The sequence below is a fragment of the Lynx rufus genome, unplaced genomic scaffold (genome assembly GCF_022079265.1).
Source record: "Lynx rufus isolate CCGP_SWC_20201006 ecotype Redwood Valley unplaced genomic scaffold, mLynRuf1.p SCAF_2, whole genome shotgun sequence".
In the NCBI taxonomy this organism is placed as follows: domain Eukaryota; kingdom Metazoa; phylum Chordata; class Mammalia; order Carnivora; family Felidae; genus Lynx; species Lynx rufus.
This window is the reverse complement of record NW_025814834.1, coordinates 133,273,264-133,297,044: the sequence shown is the minus strand read 5'-3', so window position 1 is coordinate 133,297,044 and position 23,781 is coordinate 133,273,264.

Sequence of the window (23,781 nt, the reverse complement as noted above, 5' to 3'; positions counted from 1 at the left end):
AAATAAATAAATAAAATAAAAAGAATGAAATCTTCTATTTGCAAAAACATGGTTGGATCTAGAGGGTATTATGCTAAGTGAAATAAGTTAGTCAGAGAAAAAAATGCCATATTATTTCACTCATGTGGAATTTAAGAAAGGAAACTAGTGAACAGAGTAAAAAAGGAAACAGTAAAGAAAAAAAAAACCAGACTCTTAAACATAGAGAACAAACTGGTGGTTACCAGAGGGAAGGTGTTTGGGGTATAGACACACTTATCATGGTGAACACTGAATTATGTATCGAATTATTGAATCAGGGGTACCTGGCTGGCTCAATTAGTAGATCATGTGACTAGTGATCTCAGAGCTGTGAGTTTGAGCCCGTTAGGTGTACAGATTACTTAAAAATAAAATCTTTAAAAGAAAAGAATTTTGAATCACTATATTGTACACCTGACACTAATATAATGTACACCTGACACTGTGTGCTAATTATACTGGAATTAAAAATTAGTTAATTAATTAAAAAATATTAACATCAAGCCCCAGGCTCAAGAAGTCTGATACCCAAGCAATGTAAAATGCAAATAAAACCATGTAAATAAATAGACACTTGAAAACTTAAAAGAAAATGGGCACATGGGTGGCTCAGTGGGTTGAGCTTCTGACTTCAGCTCAGGTCATGATCTCACAGTCCTTGGTTCGAGCATCTGGTAGGGCTCTGTGCTTACAGCTCAGAACCTGGAGCCTGCTTCATACTCTGTGTCTCCCTCCTCTCTGCCCCTCCCCTGCTCATGCTCACTCTCTCTCTTTCTCAAAAATAAATAAACATTAAAATTTTTTTAAAGAACACAAGACAAAAATATTCAAATATGGCAGGGGGAAAAACTTTATGGTATTCTTTGTATATGAGGGTCTTATTATATCAGATGTAATTTCACTCCTGACTAAATATTCCACCATTCCTCAGAAATAAACACACTATGATACATGTTTAAAAATATTGTTAGGCCTAAATTGGAATTAATTTATTAATATGGAAGTATATTTAATTAGAATATAACACACCGCAAAAATGTTCAAAGAAAAATGTTTTGTAAAAACTGTATTAACTGAAAGAAACCAAGCCAGACATAGAGGAAAAAGTTACAAAAGGTGTAATTCTATTTATATAAAATTTTAAAGCAAGTCAAAATCTAACAAAAGACTAGGAATGATTATATTCTAAAGAAAGTAGAGAGATATGACCAAAAAGGAACAAAAGATGGACTTTGTGGGGCCCTAACAATGTTACATTTCTTTACCTGATTAGTGGTAACTCTATCTTTATGATTAATTGTTAAATTATGCATTTATATTTTACACACTATATTTGTGAGTGTGTTGAATTTCAAAATGAAAATAACATTTAAAAAATCTAGAAACTCTATTAGTTTTATGTTGCTGCCACAACAAATTATCATAAACTTCTTGACCTAAAATGACAGAAAAATATAATCTTACAGTTCTGTAGTGTAAAAATCTGACACAGGTCTTATTGGTCTAAAATCCAGATGTCAGGAGACTTGTGTTTCTTTCTGGAGGCTCTCAGAGAAAATTCATTTCCCTGTTTTTTCTAACTTCCATGGGCCTCCTATATTCCTCCTTTCTGGGCTCCTTCCTCCATCTATAAAGCTGGCAATGTAGCATCTCTCTGACCATTCTGTGTTCAGGTCTCCGTCTTCCACTTTTAAGGATGTTTGTAGTTAGTTGATCTCACCTGGATAATTTAGGTTACTATCCTTACGTTAAGGTCTACTGATTAGCAGCATTAATACCACCTACAACCTTAATTCCTCCTTGCCACATAAACTAACATATTCACAGGTTCTGAGAGATTAGAATGCGTACATCTTTGGGAAGTTATTTTCTATATACAACAACTCTAAACAACTTTGCGCAGTATTTAAAGAGACAATGTTTTTTTTCTGCTATATAATGATGTTGTCCCCACCGATGGTCAATGATCAAGGCTTTTGAATTTTTTTTTCAAGTTTGGTGAAGTATTTGTCACTATGAAATGATTTGTTACAGTAAAATGAGGGTAGTAAATTTCCCCCACTCATCTCTTGAGTCTTCTGAATTCTATTGACACTAAAATTTTACCAATTTTTTAAAATAAATTTAAAGCATTATTTCTCACAAGATGATAGCGTTTAACTGATATATCTCCAGAGTATTTCAAAATATAGTACCTTAGTTTTTGTATATTAAATTAAAATATTTCATATATATTTTTGTAAATCCATATTTTTACAGCATGCAATACCATTCCTTTGATGTCTAAAAAATAGTATTTTCAATAAATACTGGCTTGAGGTTTGTAGGAATAATTTTAACTTATTTGGAAGAATAAGAGTTTTATTAATTCTTTATATTCCTATTTTCCTTCTAAATACAAGTATCAGAAAATTGTTCAAATAGTTTTGGGGGTTCTACCTGGAATTCATATTTCCTGTCAGGTATTTTTACATATTTGAAATTTATGAGATATTTACAGATTATTCTATAACTTGTAACCATTACTAATTTATACAGAATCACTCTTGAGTTAATTTATTTTATTAATTTATTATTTTTTTACATTTTTATTTCTTTTTGAGACAGAGAGAGATAGAGCATGAGCAGGGAAGGGGCAGAGAGAGAGGGAGACACAGAATCCGAAGCAGGCTCCAGGCTCCAAGCTGTCAGCACAGAGCCTGACATGGGGCTTGAACTCACGGACTGTGATATCATGACCTGAGCTGAAGTCAGACACTTAACCGAGACACCGAGGCACCCCACTCTTGAGTTAATTTAAACTTGATATATACTGTTTTGTTTTTCTGTTGTCAGATGTATTTATCTCTCAGAATACAGTATATCTCTTTGCAATCATTCCTTTTTCTCTCATATCTTTTAATTTTGTGTCTATTTCCCATTCTATGTTCATAAATCTTCTCTTCGTCTTTAATTATTTTGTGTATATCAGGTTTTCTGCTTTTAGTCAACTCTTCCTTATTTTTTTGTTACAATAAATAAGATACAAGAGCCCATGGCTAGAGCCCCTTGCGCTCATCACAGTAAAACTGTGCAAATGAGTTCATACAGATCTTTTCAGAGAAGCATCCCAAATTTCTGATGTTTATGCAAATTTTAGCCTAATTATCCAAAAGTTTTTAGAATGATGACCCCAGGAGTCTGACCCTTCTCCATAAACATCTTCCTATACTAATAGACTCTGGAAGCCCTCTTCCTCCTTTCCTCCCATGTAAATGGAAATTGCTGAACTTATGTGCATTTTAATGTTATTAAAAGCCAGAACCAGTGGGGAGTCGTAGCAGAGGCTGATGAAATATTTCCAAACTGTTGAATAAGGGAAAATGTCTAGGACATTATCACCTCCATGTTGCACTTAATAGAGACTTTGCCAAAAGAGGAGAATCACCCATTTGCTTTAAGAGGTAGTACGTGTCCTTTATGTGACCCTTAAGAGATTCACAGAATAAAAGCCAGTCTTTAGTATCATTTCAGAGGAGTTGGTTACTGCAATATGCCTTTGTATTTCAAGAAAGTATTTTTTACCAGAATATTTCAGAAATAAATATGAACATAATTAGAATATATGTGCCTAGAATATAGTTTAGAAAACCAAATTTCATTTGAGAAGCCTAGTGCCTCTCCATTTTTACAAAACTTATAAATCTATTTTACTATGCTATTGAATATTCCACAATTATTTATGCAAAAGTATACTTGTGATGCATGTATCCCTTTATGACATTGAATATTTGAAAAATAAATATCACTAAAAACAAGGACAAGTAAGAATGCATTTTTCTTTAAGGAATTCTAAATTTTAGTATTAATGTAGTCCTGGATGTATTTTATCATGTTGTAAATAAGATTTTATATGTTTATTATTTCTTATCTTAGCACTAGGCAAATTCAATTAGAGATATAGACATGAGTTTTAAAATTTATTTAGGTTTTTATTAAAGAAAAACCAAAGGCTGAAATTGCTGGCTACAGTGGATATGCTTTACTGATTTACTGTTGAATTGGAACAAAAATAGAAAACAACAAAAAAAATGAAACTTGACTTTGAATGTCAATTATTAAAATTAGCCATGTTTATCAAACCTTTGAGTTGGATGAGACATGAATAACATACAATTAAGTGATCATTACCAAAACCAATTCTCCCATTCACTGAATCTGAGAGGCATATATGTCAAATAAATGTGAAAAAAAGGGTTCATTTTTATTGTGAGTACAATTATTCTTTACCATGTCAAAATATAACAACCAATCATTTGATTCCATCTCCACTGAATCCAAGCTTTATAAATTAGCATAAAACTTTGCAGGTTTCCTAAAGTTGTTTCTCTAACAGTAGAGATTTAAAAACCCTCTGTGGAAGTATAAGTTGGAAATTGCCTGTTCAAAGAAATTTATGATTTTATTACAGCTGCATATTGACTATTCCTCTAGTAACCCACAGGCAGAAAGTAACAGTTTATTTATTCAAACTGCAAATGAAATTGGGCAAGAAAAGTAATTAGCAAGCAACAAAAAATAATGGAAAAGCACCCATAAAAGTAGTTCAGAATTTATGCGGGTTGTCAGATCGTTAGAAAAATAACACTTTAATTTTAAAAAGGTAGAAAACTATATATACAAATATTTTTCTTCAACAAATTGCCTAAACATATGTATAGAATTTTCACACAAAGGCAATGCTGAGAAATACCAGCATTGTTTCTTTAACTTTTCAAAACATTTAAAATTCTGCTTAATACAAAAAAATAAAAAAATAAAAAATAAAAATAAAATTCTGCTTAATATAATGTTAACTATTCTGTTTAAAATAGAAACTTAATAATAAATTATCAGTTTATTTTTTTTGATACAGAGATAGGGCATTTTTGATCATCCTGTTTTCTGATATGTCAGTGATGGGTTTTTTATAACTAACAGATCTCAAAAACATTGCACAAACCACAGAGATAATACCTATATTTAGGCAAAAAAAAAAATCAACAGTAATTACATCTATATGAGTGCAAGTAGCAAGATGATAGTGGTGTTATTTTCTGGGTTGCAGTTATTTTGTGAAATGAAAAAATTTCTGCATCCGCCAGAAGTCATATATTATTGAAAAGTAATATATATTGAAAAGATAATTCTTGTTAAAGTACTACATACATTAGCCACTGAATGGTCAACACAAAAACACTTAGTCAAAAGAAAACAAAAAAATTCTTTAATGCTTAATGCATTATTTACTAGGGATATCACATTTTAACACTAAGGAAATTAAAAGATTCGCTAACTTCCTGGATTACCGGCAAGATCAATGGCACAGCTAGCTCAGTTTATTATAAGCTATTTTATCCCATATCTCTTTCCCTCAAAATGTTCAATAACATTAGAAATTCCTAAGAAAGGCTTCATAAAAATGTCAAAATTTCTTGGCCTGGTAGTCAGAATCTAACTCTGACTTAGGCAATCTCTAAGCCTAGTTCCTATACATCATCATCATTGAAGTGTAGTTGACATATGGTGTTATATTCATTTCAGGTGTACAGGATAGCGATTTGAAAATTCTATACATTACTCAGTGTTCACCCTGATAAGCATAGTCACCATCTGTAACCATACGACATTCTTACAATATTATTTACGATATTCTCTATGCTGTAACTTGAAGTTCCCATAAAACATTTGATTATCTTCTACCTAAATGTCATTTGAGAATTGATCTAGATCCCATACATCTGTGAAGTCTTTTGGTTATTCTCGGACCCACAACCATTATCTTCATTTGTTCAGTGAGCATAATGGTTACATATGGTTTTTACATAATTGAAATGAATGAATGAAATTAGATCTCTACCTCTACATGAGTGCACAGGTTAGTAGAAGTTGGTGGGAGAAAACAGATGTGTAAAACATAATTAAAATGCATTAATAAAGGTGACATAATAGGATTGTGTGCAAAATACTTTAGAGTCACTTAAGAGAGAGTATCTAATTGCATATGGGCAAATATAGAGACATTTCAAAAGAGTTTGAATACTTACTCAATTACCAGAAACCCTTCAAATTATCTGCTCATCAACAGATTCTCCTATTGATTTCCCGGCTGAAATCACTTCTTACTCTGCACATTCATGGTGCTTTAAACATATTTGTTGAAAGAATCACAGCTTGTAGCAGTTTATGAATTATAACATAATTTCTGAATTTATCTTATCCACAATGCAAAACTGTCCAAACAACTCTGCATTTTTGAAGTTCTTCAGCTCCCATTCTTTGCCATCTGTCTCATGCTCTTTAGAAGTCAGAACAAGTCTTAAAAGAAAAAAGCAGAATGTGGTACTCAGTTCATTGTGTCTCCCTTTTCACTGCCATACTAGTTTAAATATCTTGCATGCATGCTCAGTGTCTTGCATTGGGTAACGGATCTGAAAATGGCCTGAACGAAAAAGTAACTGCAGAATTTCGTTCACATCTTTGAGTGCCTTACCATCCCCTTCTCCAAGATTCTTTGCCCTACTCATCAGTTTTCCAGTGCCGTTTGGTTGTTTCTTTTTTTCCTCTTTCCGTTTCTTTATTATTTATTTCTTATGGTGAAATTTGATTATGCTTAGTTCTTAGTAGAAGTCCATCGGTCTGATTTTCACTACTCTATCAGAAATAGAATAGAAAGTCCAAGAGAGTATTGACTTTGAAGTCAAATAGACATGGATTCACAGTCTATTAACTTCTTATTGGGAAAGTAACCAACTGTTTTTAAAGACTGATATCCTTCATCTACAATGTGCAAAATTTAACTCAAAATTAAGTTATTTCACTCATATATGTGAAATATGCATTACATGTGGCTCAGCAAAAAAAAATTCTAATAAATATCATTTTCTTTCGAATAAAATATTGAATAAAATATAGAAAAATCATATAATAATATTTTAAATGAAACAATTTTAGATAAGGAAAATGAATTAAACAATCTAGCACAATTCTAAGCACAATACAAGATATACAAGTAATTTTTTTTAATGTGGCTTTTATAAAGTCAAATGATTCCAAGTACCCAATGTTTGAACTAAAGAAGCTGATGTAGAATTTTATGTTTTCTATTACCATGCTATTTTCCAAATGACAGATAAAATAATAATAATAATTCAGGGAAAAGACACAAGTTACATATACAGCCCATTCCATTACTCTTCAACTTTTCTGAAAATAATCTGTAATCTTATCAGTATTAACATCCTATTGAGACACTATTCATTTTTCACTGAAAATATAATAACCATGTTTGAGTTTCATGCTATTTCAGTGAGAAATGAATCTTAACAATATTGAAATATGCCATAAAAATCTCTTAACATGTGTATGTTCAAGGGCCTTCCTTCTACTTTAGCTAAAATTAGACAAAAGCATTGTTGGGTAAGACATGATTCGATCGTTTTCTGTTTATATGATAATGTCACCGCTCACATGATACATACAAACAAATATATAGCTGACACAAAGACAAATAAAAGAGAGACTTTTTCTTTAGATTTGGAATACAAAGTTAGCATACTCCAAATCACTTTTATTTTGAATAAGCATTATAAAATCAGTTAGACATTCTTTCATGGTGCTGACAAAGAAAATGTATTCATTTAAATCATCATGCAATAAATAAGTAACTTAGAGAAAGAACTTAATTCATTGAAAACACTTGATATCATTGAATACCTGTGGGTATTGAAAGTCTAGTATGTAATTTAATATTCTTTTGCACAATTATCCAACTGATAACCAAAGATCTCGTGCCAGCAATATGAAGCAATTTTACTAAAGTAAAATAAAGATATTTTTATAATATAATATAGATGAGGTAACTATAAAAATGGCTTTTCATTTTGTATTTTTCCCTTTGTGTGTAATAAACATTGGAGTATGAGATTTAGATTTAAAGCACATTATAATTTAAATAATTTGGAAAGCAAATAATTATTCTTTTAATCTAGATTCGTATCTAAGCACTACTACATCCCTCTTTAAATATTTTAAATTGCATCTTTTAAAATATGACTGCCCTTCACATAGTTCATAAATTAATGTATAATTGCCACAGGGGAAAAAAAAATTAAAAAATAGAGGCCACTCTATGCCATCTCATTTTCTCTGTCCTCAGTGCTGAAACTTTTGTTTTGGTGTATGCTTTCCCACACCCATCTCTAGGTACCACTACTGAGCTAATGAGCTTGATTTTCTTGCCTTCACTCTTAGTGGCATTTCCCTTTTCAACTTGGTTGTCACTCTCTGTGGAGAGGAACAACCATACCCTTACAATGTGTGTGTGTGTGTGTGTGTGTGTGTGTGTGTGTGCATGCATGCACACACCCATTTATTTATTTATTCATATTTAAAGAAATAAGCACCTGGAATGGATGGAAGTTTGAGAACTTGCACACCACTTAGAGTATCAAGAAAGCCAGCTCATCACTGATCACATGACCTATGTCGATTGCCTTCTTCTGAGTTTTCCTTTATTCTCATGGAAAGGTAACTTGTAAGAACCTTCTGTCTTTATCATGACATAAATTACAATATAGTTAGCTCTGTTTATGAAATTAGTTTGTGGTCCTTTCTCAGTCATTTTACTGGTGAGGAAAAACTAAAGAAATAAATACACGATCTTTTTGAAAATCATCTCCTTTCTCTTCTTGTCATGTACTTCTAATTAACTTCTGAATCCAGGCCAATCTATAGTTTAGGCTAATTCATGGACTTATAGTTTGGAGGGAGGTACTATTCGAATGCTATAGGGATTTTAGTAACTGAAAGAAATGTCTCTATATTTTAATTTTAATTGCATATTTAATCAAGGGTCATTCTATAGACCTAGCTATTCATGATTCCGAATACAGTAAATATTGCACAGTGGCAGTAATCCTTCCTGCAGGAGATTCTCATCAAAACATTTAATATCATGCCTCTCTTACCATGATTTTATTAGGGGTTCATAAGATTTGTTGTGTTTTGATGAGCAGATAAAGCCTTTTAGGGTGTGTAGTGCCCAAGAGGTTCTTCCTGCCACTACTTCTGCCATTTCCTTACTTACATTAATCATGTTCTCCTGTTCAAACAAATTGATATGTGTAAATGGTAAAGCTCTGAAGCAGTAGGACATTTATTCTGCTGAGAACTGCATCTTTAGCACCTAGAAGAGTACCTATTTTGTAGTAGAAACTTAAGGAGTAATTCCCGGATGAACCAATAAAAGAAAAATAATTGTTGCATTGGTGAACTGAGAATGAATTCTCTTACGAAAAGCCTTCCAGTGATATTTTAGAAGAGATTTTGCCTAGCATTTCAAATGACATGAAATGGTTAACTAATTCACCTTTTCCACAGCTGGAACATCAGAGAGGAATTACAATAGTCACCCAGATCAACTGCAATATGTACGATGCTTGGCTTGTGTGTATTTAGTTTTAGAGAATCGGTGGGGTACACTTGGGAATTTCTGACACCAAATTATATTCACTCCAATCATTGTAATGGGTCATTTAATTTAGTTCATTACACAAAAATTTGAGCCTGTGGAGTTTTCAATTAGCTCAAGTTTCTGTCTGCAACGTGTTGGTCTGAAAACATATCAAACCACGTCAGCTGGAAAGTTTTCTCCAAATTATTTTAGACTTTCTAGAATTCTAAGGTCACTGTTTTAAACAGTATTAGGAAAGCAAGTTGGAAAACACAAAGGAAGGAGATTTCAGTGTTTCTTTTGATTTTTGTGGTTTTGAAAAAGAAAAAGGGAATGGGTCAAAGGAAAAAAGAAATGTCATCTTGAGGTGACTCTGGTTTTTAAAATGAGATAAAACCAGCTATCCCCCAAATGACATGGTCTCTTTGCACTAAAATAAGATCCAAATAGCTGAGGTCAGAGTAGAGCTTAAAAAGGCAACAGACATAAGCTTTTTCTTGTGTTGCAAGTACTTAGATTAGGTGAGGCTATAGCAGCTGAGTTGTCGATAGTACTTTAAACTGAAATAAAAAAAAAAAAGTTAAAAATCACTTGCACGTGTTTGCATGTGTGTTGAGTGTGGTTAGTATCTCTTGCACAATATTCCAGTCCATGCAACACCACAGAATGTCTTTGCTTCTAAGAGAGTTAACCCTATTTTTCAGACTCTACAACATATAAAAAGTCTTTGTCCCTTTAGGCAGAAAAAAAATGTCCATTTAACTAACTCTGTCACCTTACTTTTACAGTAATAGTTTCCTTATTTTCTTTGGTGTTTATCAAGGCTGTATTAGGTTTTCTTTCATTCCACCTCTCCTAGATTTTATAAATATCTTTAGTCCCACCCATGCCTTCAAAATATTACTTTCTTTTCCCTTTCTTTACTTTTTTCCTGTCAATTTCCCTTTCTTCTCTTTTCTTTCTTTTTTCTTTTTTTAATTTTTATTTTATTTTTTGAGAAAGAGACAGACAGAGTGCGAGGCGGGGGAGGGGAAGAGAGCTAAGGAGACACAAAATCCAAAGCAGGCTCCGGGCACTGAGCTGTCACCACAGAGCCTGATGTGGGGCCCAAACCCATGAACCATGAGATCATGACCTGAGCCAAAGTAGGACGCTTAACTGACTGAGGCACTCAGGCACCCCGCCTTTCCCCTCTTTTCATTTTTCTTTCAAAACTTCCCAGATTTCATCATATTTATTTTTTGAAATTTCTATTTTATTATTTTTGTCTCTCACCTAGCTAAGTAAGCACTCAGAAGTATCAGATAAATAAAGGCAGGTTGGGGAGGAGGGTGCTGGGTGGCTCAATCTGACTCACAGCGTCTGACTCTTGATTTTGTCACAGATCATGGTCTCACAGTTGGTTACATCAAGACCCACCCCTCCCACCCCCCCACAACCCCATTCTCAGCACTGACAATGCAGATCATGCTTGGGATTCTCTTTCTTTCTCTCTCTCTGCTCCTCCCTTGCTTGTGCTCTTTCTCACTCTCTCAAAAATAAGTAAACATTTTTAAAAAATAGAGGCAGAACATATTATGTGCATTCTATAGAGAAGAAACAAACTGTTGAATAAGAAAGTGGTTGAATTCAGCAGTGAACGTATGAAGGATGAAAAACCACAAGTAGACAAACACTGCATCCTCTCCTTTCCTCAGCATCTTGGCATCCCTGCCTTAATCAGGCCCAACAATGATTCTGAATCCTTTTAACTTGTCAAATGTCATTTGGCAATTGAATACAAATCTGAGACTTTATATATTTATGTCTTTCATCCCAAGAATACACTCTATATGGCTGAAGAGGTATTTATAACTTTGTTTTTTATGTAGACAAATTATATGGTTTATTTTAATTTTATTTTTTTAATTTTTATTTATTTTTGAAGGGGAGAGAGACAGAGCATGAGCAGGGGAGTGGCAGAGAGAGAGGGAGACACAGAATCTGAAGCAGGCTCTAGGCTCTGAGCTGTCAGCACAGAGCCCAACACAGGGCTCGAACTCATGAACCATGAGATCATGACCTGAGCTGAAGTTGATGCTTAACCGACTGAGCCACCCAGGAGCCCCATTCAAATTTTGTGGTTTAAATCACCAAAATGAAACTTGAGTCAGATGGATCCTTATTTCTTTAGCATGTAGATTTACTTATTCAAATGCCCTTTGCCAAACAATTCTTAATTTTTTTTTCATGTTTATTTATTTTGGGAGAGAGAGACGGAGCATGAGCAGGAAGGAGAGGGGCAGACAGAGAGGAAGAGAGAGAATCCCAAGCAGACTCTGCACTGACAGTGCCTGAACCCATGAACCGCGAGATCATGACCTGAGCCAAAATCAAGAGTCAGATGCTTAACTGACTGAACCACCCAAGCCCCCCTGCAAAAGAATTCTTTATTTCAAGAAAATTGCTGGGGCACCTGGGTGGCTCAGTCGCTTAAGCGTCGGACTTCAGCTCAGGTCATGATCTCACGGTCAGGTCCGTGAGTTCCAGCCCCGCGTCAGACTCTGTGCTGACAGCTCAGAGCCTGGAGGCTCCTTCGGATTCTGTGCCTCCCTCTCTCTTTCTTCCCCTCCCACTCATGCTCTCTACCACTCATACTCTGTCTCTGTCTCAAAAACAAAGTAAACATTAAAAGAATTAAAAAAAAAGAAAATTTCTTACCCTTGGTCTTCTATCCTTCTATCCTATAATTACTCACTTCCTTCATACATGGATTATAACTATTCTATTCATTTGCAAACACTCCTGAATGGTCTGTATTTTTTTCTTTCTCCTTTATATTCAACTAAGGAAGAAGCAGCACAGCCACCGTGGTTAGACTCACTTATCAGATCACTCTACACACCTGCATTCATGGGGCTGAACTTACTGAACAAGGAATTTATAGCTTTAATAGTTGGATATATTTTAATGTTATGAGCACAACTTCTAAAATAAACACAAAATTGACATGAAATCTTATTACACTTTCAGAGTTTGTTGGCTCTTCCACTCACTGAGAGTATGTTCCTCTTTCTTAAATACCATTAATACTCCATACTCTCCTACTCCTTAGCAAAAATGTTGCTTCTCTACTTCCACCAATTAATGTGGGTTCTTCATCACCACGTGCTGCCTAGTCATACTCAATTTATTTACAGTTTAGACCAGAAAGGATAGTCTGAAATTATCTCATTTACCTATTTGCTTAATTATAATTGCCTGTGTCCTTCTCAGCTATTAGGCACACTCTGCACTAAGTGTGTGTGTGTGTGTAAATGTGTGTGTGTGTGTGTGTGTGTGACAGAGAGAGAGAGATCTCTTTCAAGCCTCAGAATAGCCACTTGATCTTTTATTATCCCCATTTTCCAGGTGAAGAAAAGGACCCGTAAGATCAGAGACAGGATTTAAAGCCAGCACTGTCTTTATAACATTTTAATATGCTGCAATTTTTCTTCCCAGACAACACAGCTAATGAATTTCAGTGTCCTAAAGTTTCTATATCCAGTAATAATAAAACATATGACTTCTACTACTAAGTAATTTTATCATCACATGATATTATTAAAAGACAGTTAGTACATTACAGAGACATTATTTCTGTTTAAGTTATAAAACATAAGCTAACTACAAAATGTCCTTGAAAATTTCTGACATTGTAACAAAGCTAATTCAAAATATGATAGGCTCTTTGAAGAAAACTGATGAAAAATATTGAGAAAAATATTATATGTGAATACCTAAGGGAGAGAGCAGACTGAGAAAGGGGGCTTGGAACTTAAATTTGAGTAGCTCCCACATTTAGGAAGATAAAGGATGAATGAATAATGGAAATAATCCATCAGGACAAGGTAGTTATTTTATTTTTTTATTTTCTGCAGAGAATTCAAGGACAAAAATAAAAGAAATCTTTAAACTGTAGTTACAAACCTGATGGATTTTAATAATTTTTCCAAAGGTTTTTTTTTCTTTTAGCAAATTCACTAAAATCAAATATCATTCTATAATGCATTGCCTAAGTATATGTTATTAAAATATAGTTACAGGGCTGAATGAAGTATCTCAGTATTATTCAAGAATTGTTTAAAATCCATGTTAAGGAAGATTTTTATTCTAGAACATTAAAATAAAGAAAAACCTTTTAAATAACATACACTTAAATCAGGAATTCAGTAATCTCCCATTCCAAAAGTTGTAGGATTAAGGTATTTTTGGAGTAAATCACTATTTTAGCATATAATATCCCTCATATTTAATAATCTTTCATAAATCTTATAGTTGTAGGTTCATCTAAATCCATTTAAAAATCATGACATGAAATTAATTTCATTTAATTTCAAATGACAAGGTTTTGAAATGGACACAATGACTAAATACATAAATATAGCTAAATTACTCAATCTCTCTGGGCTTCCGTTTCCTCATTGGTAGAGTGAAACTAATAATACTTACTAATTTTTTTCCAAGTTTTTATTTAAATTCTAGTTAGTTAACATACACTGGAATATTAGTTTCAGGTATAGAATTTAGTGATTCAACACACTTACATGCAACACCGTGTATTCAGTCACCATAAGTGTCCTCCTTAATTCTCATCACCTATATAACCCATCCCTCTCCCAGACCTCCTCTTTGGTACCATCAGTGTGTTCTCTATAGTTAATAATACCACTGGGCTTCCTGGGTGGCTCAGTCAGTTGAGCATCTGACTCTTGAATTTGCTTTAGGTCATGATCTTAGTGTTGTGGGATTGAGCCCCTTGTTAGGCTCCATGCTGAACACGGAGCCTGCTTAAGATTCTCACCCTCTGCCCCTCCCCTGCACACATGCTCTCTCTCTTTCACTCTCTCTCTCTCTCTTTCTCCAAAAAAAAAAAAAGGAAAAGGAAAAAAAATGATACCTACTTTATAGAGATGGGAAAATAAGATAAGATAGTACTTGTGAGAGCAACCAGCAATGAGCCAGACTCATGTAAGAAGACTAGTACCTTGAAAGCTCTTATGATAAATTTTCTCAGCTGTCTATATAGTTGAAATCTATCAATATTTTTAAAGCAGTTTTCCTTCCATTTGCGGATTGCTGCTGGGAAGGTATGAAACATATTGTTAACCATTTTAAAGAATATGCAGAGCCTATTATATTTGTAATCACCTTAATAAAGTCTTGTACCTTATGAGCAAATTCTGCAGTGTCTGGCTTCTATCTGGGATCGAATGTTGTGGCAAAACAAATTCAAAACAGTGAGTGTTTAATGTTGAAGGGAGAAAAATCAAGCCTAAAGGTAGAGTGTTGTGTAAATACTAAAGTATACAAGACTGCTGGATTTAATTAACTTTGAAAGTCTCACTTTGATCTAAAGTGCCCCGTACAGACTGAGAAGGCTGATTGGATCAATTGTGGCTTTTACTTTTGATTAAATTTAACTTCTCTACATAGATGCAACTGAAAAAAATCAATGCAGGTAAAATAGGGGGCAATTAACACATAGGTGACCAAAGTTTCTGCTTATACACAAAGATATATAATATTACGCACCTTGATAATAAATTAAGCCTATAGATTGAATTTATAACTTGCATATTTTATATGGCAATAAAAGGAACACTCACAGCAGACATAAATTTTAGTAACAGAAAATCATCTTAGAAACAAACTCAGTGTCCCAAACTCCACTATAATGGACACAAATAGGATTAGCTGCCTAGCACCCATTTTTTTTTTTAATTTTTTTTTTTCAATGTTTATTTATTTTTGGGACAGAGAGAGACAGAGCATGAATGGGGGAGGGGCAGAGAGAGAGGGAGACACAGAATCGGAAACAGGCTCCAGGCTCTGAGCCATCAGCCCAGAGCCTGACGCGGGGCTCGAACTCACTGACCGCGAGATCGTGACCTGGCTGAAGTCAGACGCTTAACCGACTGCGCCACCCAAGCGCCCCTAGCACCCATTTTTTAAAGACCTTCTTTTCTTCTTATCTGTATACTTCCTAAGGAGTCATCGGTGCTAGTACAAGTTGATTAAGGACTCTCTTCTAGGTGTGCAAAGTAGGGAGTGGGGAGTAGTTTCCTGGACTCAAACTAAGCCACTCAGTATACCTTTACCTGAATGTTTACTAAGAAACGGAGAGAATTTGGTCATTGTCTCTAGATTGGCTCAGCCTGGTTTTGATCCTTTAGTCAGGTTAAGCTACATTATGCTGAGCAACAAATTCCAAAATCTTACTTAACAAAATAAAGATATAATCTTCACTCACACCAAAGTCATTGTTGCTAAGTGGTTGTGGCTCAGGAAGCAGACGACTTTCATACTGCTACATGTAGCATACAGAATTTTCCTAGCCTTCCACCTTTCCTCCTTCCTAGAATCTTTCAGGTGTATTTTTAAGGTTGCGCTGGTGGCATCCTGCTGATAGCTGGATGTAAAGTGAGAAGGACTTTGAAGAAGATACTCCCATAATTAACTGTCTCAGCTTTGATGCTATGTCTGACTGGTGCTCATAGGCCAATGATGAGAACTAGGCACATGACCTTACCAAGATCTAAGAGAGGCTAGAAAATGTTTAATGTGAGGCAGGGAGAGGAAAAGGGTTTGCTGAATACACCATTTCTACCACAAGATATATCAATTGAATGCTTTTGGTGGATATGTCTCCCACGAGGTGTTAAATAGATAAAACTGACATATTGCAAAGTTAGGGAACGGTTCAAAAAGACTGCTCTCTCTTCTCACACTAATTGCAAATGTGGGGTACCCTAGACCACCCTTAGGTTTAATAATTCTCACAAAGACTTGAAGTACTCACTGAAAGCTGTTACACTCATAGTTAAGGTTTATTACAGCTAAAATAGAAGGATTAAAGTCACCAAGAGAAGAGAAAGATAGGACAGAATCCAAGAAAGTTCCAAATATGTATCTTCCAATTGTTTTCTCCCTGCGGTGTCATGGACAATGTTATGTTCCTGGTGTTGATGTAGGATATTATGTACAGAGTATTGCTCACCAGGGAAGCTTACCTGAGCCTTGAGTCTAGGTCTTTATTGGGACTCCATCACGTAGACTCCCAAAGTGACTGATCTCAGACTCCAGTCCCTCAAGAGGCCAAGCTTTTACCCTGTGACCAAAGCCCTTACCTTAAATCATATTGTTAAATTATCTAGTGTGGTCAGTTCCATCCTAAATTGCATTGTTAAAATACCTAGGTGATCCAAACCCCCAAGGAAACAAAATAACAAACAAGCATGGCATCCCAAAGGCTTAGTTATAACTAGTTATAGTTATAACTGCAATTTGGGCAAGATTAAATTCTTTACTGTACACATATAACCATAGCCATGGTATTAGAAAGAAAGATATTAGTAACAGTATTTGAGCCCCTGTTTCCAAATATTCCTGAAACCGAAATTTCTTTCTGCAGTTCATTTCAACCTTTCTTTTAAATTGGTTATGCCATAAATTCTTTCATTTTGCCATATTTGCACACTTCAAACTAGATATTGTATATGTCTTACATATGCGCCCATATTTACCAATATATTTTGTATTAATTATAGTCATAAAAATAAGTGGTTGCTGTAACATCAGCTTTAATGATTCAAGTATATGACATGCTACCCAAAATAATAACAGGAAAAAAGTAATTCCCAAGGAATGGGATGGGTGGAAAGAAATGAAACTGATTGTAAGAAAGCTTTAACACTTCAAGGAAGGAAAGAGAGACTTTTATAAAACTTCCTATTTAGAGAATTTTATATAAAATTATTTTATTTAGTATTCACAACATCCACAACCTTCTAATACCATTATTTCACGGGGAAAACATTGATCATATTCTGGAAACTTGCATAAGCCACTGAATAAATTAGTAAGCAATAGATGTATATTTAAACAATGTTCTGATTGGCTAATAAATCCTGTTATATTTCTATGTCACATTGTTTTTGAAGAAACAACTACTGTCCAGCTTATAACTTCATTTTTAAATTCAAAATGATAAAGATGGAAAATATTTAAAAGTCATGTTTTTCAATCCAGAAACAATGAACAGAAACCTTAAATTTAAACAAAAGCAACTAAGAATATTGCAAATTTCATACTTTTTCTTAACAAGGGTGGTATTTATTTCTTGGGGTCGTCACCATATTTGTATAATGGGAGATTTACTTTTAGTGTTATTTGGAGCATCAAATGAGTTAAAATATGTAAAGTACTTATAAAAGTTCTAATCACATAGTAAGCTTTATATTGTGATTAATCACTATTATAACTATTATTGTGGTGTGATCTTTTTTTTAATGTATTTATTTATTTATTTATTTATTTTAACGTTTATTTATTTTTGAGACAGAGAGAGACAGAAGCATGAACAGGGGAGGGGCAGAGAGAGAGGGAGACACAGAATCCGAAGCAGACTCCAGGCTCTGAGCCATCAGCCCAGAGCCCAATGCGGAGCTCGAACTCACGGACCGCGAGATCGTGACCTGAGTTGAAGTCGGAGGGCCTAACCGACTGAGACACCCAGGCGCCCCTGTTTTTTATTTTTGAGAGAGAGAGAGAGAGAGAGAGAGAGAGACAGGGTGAACAGAGGAGGGGCAGAGACAGAGGGAGAAACAGAATCCAAAGCAGGCTCCAGGCTCTGAGCTGTCAGCGCACAGCCTGATGCGGGTCTCAAACCCATGAACTGTGAGATCATGACATGATCCGAAGTCGGGTGCTCAACTGACTGAGCCACCCAGGCGCCCTTGGTGTGATCTTTTAAAATTTATCTCAATACAATTTCCAGAGTATCTAAATTTTTCCTATTTTTGATGAACGTCTTAGTTTCTACATCTAAATTTGTGGGTTAATTGTATTTTCTGACAAGTTATTGATCACAAAGTGTTAAAATTCACAAATAGTATTTTGAGAATCGAGCTGGTATATCTCATAAAATCATTAGCAATCACGTTTTAAATAATGATTTAAATTTCTATGCCCAGTTTGACTTCATATTAAAACACAAACATAAAATCTAGAGGAAATTTTTTAGAATGTAATAAAATATAATGTCCATAATAATGAAAGGAGTGCCTGAAAATAAATAGACCAATTAAACTGTGGAAAAATTCAATAATGTTTATCTATGTTAGACTAAGTCCTTTTTACAACACATGATGGAACTCTAAAAAGTAGGACATAGTTGAATAAATTTGCAAAAATGAAAATAGAAGTCATGAAGATAATGTTCAAATTGTATGAAGAGGATAGACTGAAACAGATTTAATCTTGTGATTGAGATGTCAGTGGAAGCTGATAATAAAAGGCAATATAATTTTTAAATAAATTGGATATAATAAGAAAGTATTAATTGGTAATGAGCTGATCTTTTTGAAGGCACTAAAAATTAAGGTAGGTTTGGAGACTTTTTATTTATGTTTTTCTTCAAGGTTGAAAGGTATAACTCTGAATTTAAATTTTTTTAATATATTTTTTATCTGAACAACTCAGAAAACTTTACCATACTTATATTAACCACTCATCAGTTCTAATGTAAAGGAAATAACTGCTTGTCATAATTATTTAGAATATTTTCACGTGAATTAGTTTAACTTTGCATACTTATTTTTCAAGAAATCACACATATTGAATAGAAATTGTATATAGATAATCTGTTTCTGCGTTTTAACTAAGCTAACAAATAACTTCTGAGCTCAACTCACCAGGTTGTATTAGGGTAAACCCGCTGTTCAACAAAGATCACAGATTGAGTCTTGGTATAGCTAATCAGGATGAAAATCAAACTTCAGGAATACTGATCTCCCTGGTATTACAGGGCCTGTTCTTAAGAAAATATTGACTCCAGGGAAATGCTTAGAAATACAGAAAATGAGAATGGAAAGAAATGGATTAGGAAGGGAAAAATATAAACAAAGAGTTAGAAACAACAGTTTGTTTCACAATAATCTGAAGAAAATGCAATTAGGCATAGTAAGGTTATTTTGAATTTAGAGTTAATCAGCAGTATTTTTTTTTAAATCATTGCAAAGTACAATATTGAATAATAGTAGAAAAAAGTATTAAATATAGATATGTATATATATGTATATATATGTATATATGTAATATATATATATGTATATTTACACATACATTCTTCTCTCTCCTATCATGACTTTAAATATACAGATAATTATTTAGAATTAATTCAGTATTACTGGTGCTTCCATTACATTAGAATAGAATATCAGAAACTTTGTCAGCTTGTGATAAAATTTGAAATACTGAAAGGAAAATTGTGACATTCCACCTCTGATTTCCAGCCATAATTGTTTATGACCAGTCATAACTGGTCAATTGTTTATTGACCAGTCATAACTGGGTCAATCACCTGTTTAGCCAGATAATGAATTTTAAAAGACATATATTCCATAAGAAAATAAGAGATGCAAGGAAGAACCTATAGGAAGAAGGAGAAAATAAAAGAAATGGAAAGAAGTCCCCTTATGCATTTTGTTAAAATGACAACAGAGTTCATTATTTATAACACTTGTAAGATTTGTCCAAGAAATTTTGCACCAGGCAAGTTAAACACGCAGTGAAGATATCGTTTAAGACTGTCACAATGGGGGATAGAGATTGAACTCAATTCCACTGAAACAAAAGGTGAGAGAGCTTTTAAGCATGGGGGTGAACTAGTGGCACGTGCTGGAGAATATTGGGGGAGAAGTGGGTCAATGTGATTAATCCTTTTGTGTTTGCTAATTGGAACTTCCTGGAGTTAGGTTCCAACTTCCAGAAGAGACTAAAAGAGACTGTCATTATTTTTCTTGATTATATTTCAAAGGCATGGCTCTCAGAACCTTGGGTTGTTAAACTGGCAAGAGTCTGGAAGAAGATTTACATCTCAAAGGAGCAAAGAATTTTATAACTGTAGGCTTAAAAGCTCAAAGAAGACAAGGTCAGGGAGCTGTAGCAAGAGGACACCTGTCGAAAGTCTACTCAGGCTCAGGAGAATGTCAAGGCTCTTGCGGTCACAGTTACAACTTTTTACCACTATCGCTATATCTCATTAAATAATTCCACTCTTTGTGTTAACTTTTCGTCTCCCACTGTCATCTGGTTTTTGCTTGCCCTCAAGTTGTTCATTCCTACCATTTCTTTCTTTCTTTTTTTTTTTTTTTAGTTTCTTTGTTTCCTTTTCTAAGTTCTTCCCCTTATACTAGTTAGTGTTCCATCGTTGCTTAGTTGGCCCCAATACTAATCTCTATTAGTCAAGTAGCTGGTGGCTGTTTCTCTTGTTATTAAAATTATTAATTGCTTCACTTAGAATGAATCTCTTATTTGAGCTTTCATACAGATTAATATAATACAATCAAAGGCATTGAAACAGTATTAAAGGACAAAGACATAAAAAGTAATAAAATGACAACTGAGTCAGAACCCAAAATCTTACTGAATATCATCTTTTCTCTGACAGACATCAGATATTTCACATTCTGAAATATAGTTTTAACTGCTTGGTTTTCCCTACTAAAATTTTTCATAAGGATCCCACACAAAAATATTGTGGACATTAAAGTACTTTTCAAATATATCAACTTTTAGGCAAAATTTTGTTTTTAGTATATGTATTAAGTAAGAAACATAATGGGGCGCCTGGGTGGCTCAGTCAGTTGGGCATCTGACTTCGGCTCAGGTCATGATCTCACAGTTTGTGGGTTCGAGCCCTGCATCAGGCTCTGTGCTGACAACTCTGAGCCTGGAGCCTACTTCAGATTCTGTGTCTCCCTCTCTCTGTGCCCCTCTGCTGCTCGTGCTCTGTCTCTCTCTCAAAAAAAAAATAAATATTAAAAATAATAATAAGCATAAAAGTTTATATACCAACATTCAATCATCTATGAATTAAAAATATAAACTTAGCATGCATTTTGTAACACATACTTGTATATTACCACTAACTGGTAATATATATACATGTTAGTTTGTTAACACACATGTTCGTTAACAACAGCAAATGAAAATGATATAAAGAGTATATAACAATCTTAAGATTCTACAAAAAGAAAAAAACAAAGCATATACATCATATTTAATCCCTCCCATATTAATTCCCTATATATTTTTATAAAAATTGATAAAAGAACATATATATTAAAGGAAAGAACAAAAATCAAAAGGCAATTTAAAATAATTGTAAGTTACACTGTGAAAAACTGTAAGTTAAATAATGTCATATTTATTTACATCTATTTATAGCATATGAGGAAGATGATAGGTATAATTATATGCAATGCATTTTATAAGTATAATTATAAGCACTCTCTGTTATTAAGACAGATGGTATTATCCAAATAATTCCTTTGTTCCATTAATTGTGCTTATCGGAGATATTTTGAAATAATTCAAAAATTATTGTATATCAATAATAGACTCAGTGAAACTTCTACCAACCACATTTTTACTTATTGAGCAATAAGGGAGGGGGACATCTTATATGTCCATGTCTCCTGAGGCATCTCAAAAAGGTTACAGTCTATTTTTGTTATTGAAGTTTTGTGGAGATAAATACCTGTGCTCCTTTCAAAGCCCTAGATAGATAAATATGTCTGTCAAATTCTAGTCAGAATCTGGCAGAATAAAGCATGACACATTCTTTCAATGTATGCCCTCTATTTTTTTTTCCTATGGCATTCTTTATGTGAAGTCTAGTTGTAAACTCTATAGACATTCTAAACTATTGATGGAAGTCAAATTGCCAGTAACAGAGCAATGAACCATTTTGCTCTCTGATATTTGCATACATTTAGTAAAGCAAGCTTTTCTTTCAAAACTTGTGATTCTAGAGCAATGGATCTCAAAATATTGTCTATGACTAATTATATAATAACCAACTAGTATTTATATTAAAAATATAGATTATAAGGTCCTACTAGAGTCTTACTGAATCTTGGGAATAGGGCACAGGAATTAGAATTTCCCATTTTAGAAGCGTTGCAGAATTTTGTTGCTGTTGTCATTTTATTTATTTTATTTTTATTTTTTTATTTTTTAATGTTTATTTTATTTTTGAGAGAGAAACAGAACACGAGCAGGGGAAGGGCAAAGAGAGAGAGAGAGAGATACAGAATGCAAAGCAGACTCCAGGCTCTGAGATGTCAGCACAGAGCCCGATGTAGGCCTCCAACTCACAAACCACGAGATCATGACCTGAGCCGAAGTTGGATGTTTAACCGACTGAGCCACCCAGGTGGCCCTATTTATTTTATTTTTAAATTGTATTTTGATTGTATACAAATTTACATATATTTATTAAATCTGATTTCTCCGAAGCATTTATTACATATTAACCCCTTCCTGTGGCAGATCATTACAGATCCATGACATGCAATCAGTAAATAGCGATTGATACTATTTGCTGAATGAAATTTATTTCTTCAAACTAAGTGGACCCTGGTTTAAAGGTTTTTGTTTTTCTTAAGTTGCTGTAGTTGAAAAATCTCATCTTGAAACTTGGCAAAAAATGAGACTAAATATCAGTTCTTCCTATTCCAATTTGAACTTGTGCAATCCACTGAACCTCTTTAAACTTCAATGTCCTTATTTCTGAAGTGGATATTAATGGTATTAATATACCATTATTGAACAGATTACAGCATATTTAAAGAATAGCAGAGATGGTGATAGATAAAAACATATATTAATAACTCAGTATTTTTATTCACAGAGGAATGAAAGTTGTTCCCGTTTTTCTAAATTTTATGATTCATGGTAGAGTTCAAAGAAGGACATAGAAAGTTGCACACCAAGGTGTATACACAAAAAAACTGTTCTCTGCTGCTAGAAAATTCCATGGGAGGGTAGGGAGGAAGTGTAGTAATAACGATATATTTTACAAAAGTAAGTCACATATGACATAACAATTAAAGTTGATATTTGAGCCAGGCCTTAGGGCTTTGATAGATATGAACAATGGGAAGGATGAGAGTAAGAAAGGATAATATAAGCTAAGCCACAAGGAGGACACAAATACATAATATTAAGGAAAAAAAGCCAAGTAGTTCCATGTAACTGGAAAATAAGGCCTGTTAAGGAGTGGTAGAAAACACTAAAAAGAATATCACATTCTAGAGATTTTTAGCTAGGAATTTGTTTTGAATGATTTTATGCCTGGAAGCTTAAATATCAGTAGTGTTTTAGAACTCCTGCCACTGTGGTAGTAGTGGGAAAGAAGGTATGCTGTGGGAAAGACCAAAAAGCAGATGTGCAGCCTGAAACTAAGTTCTGGAGGTTTACTG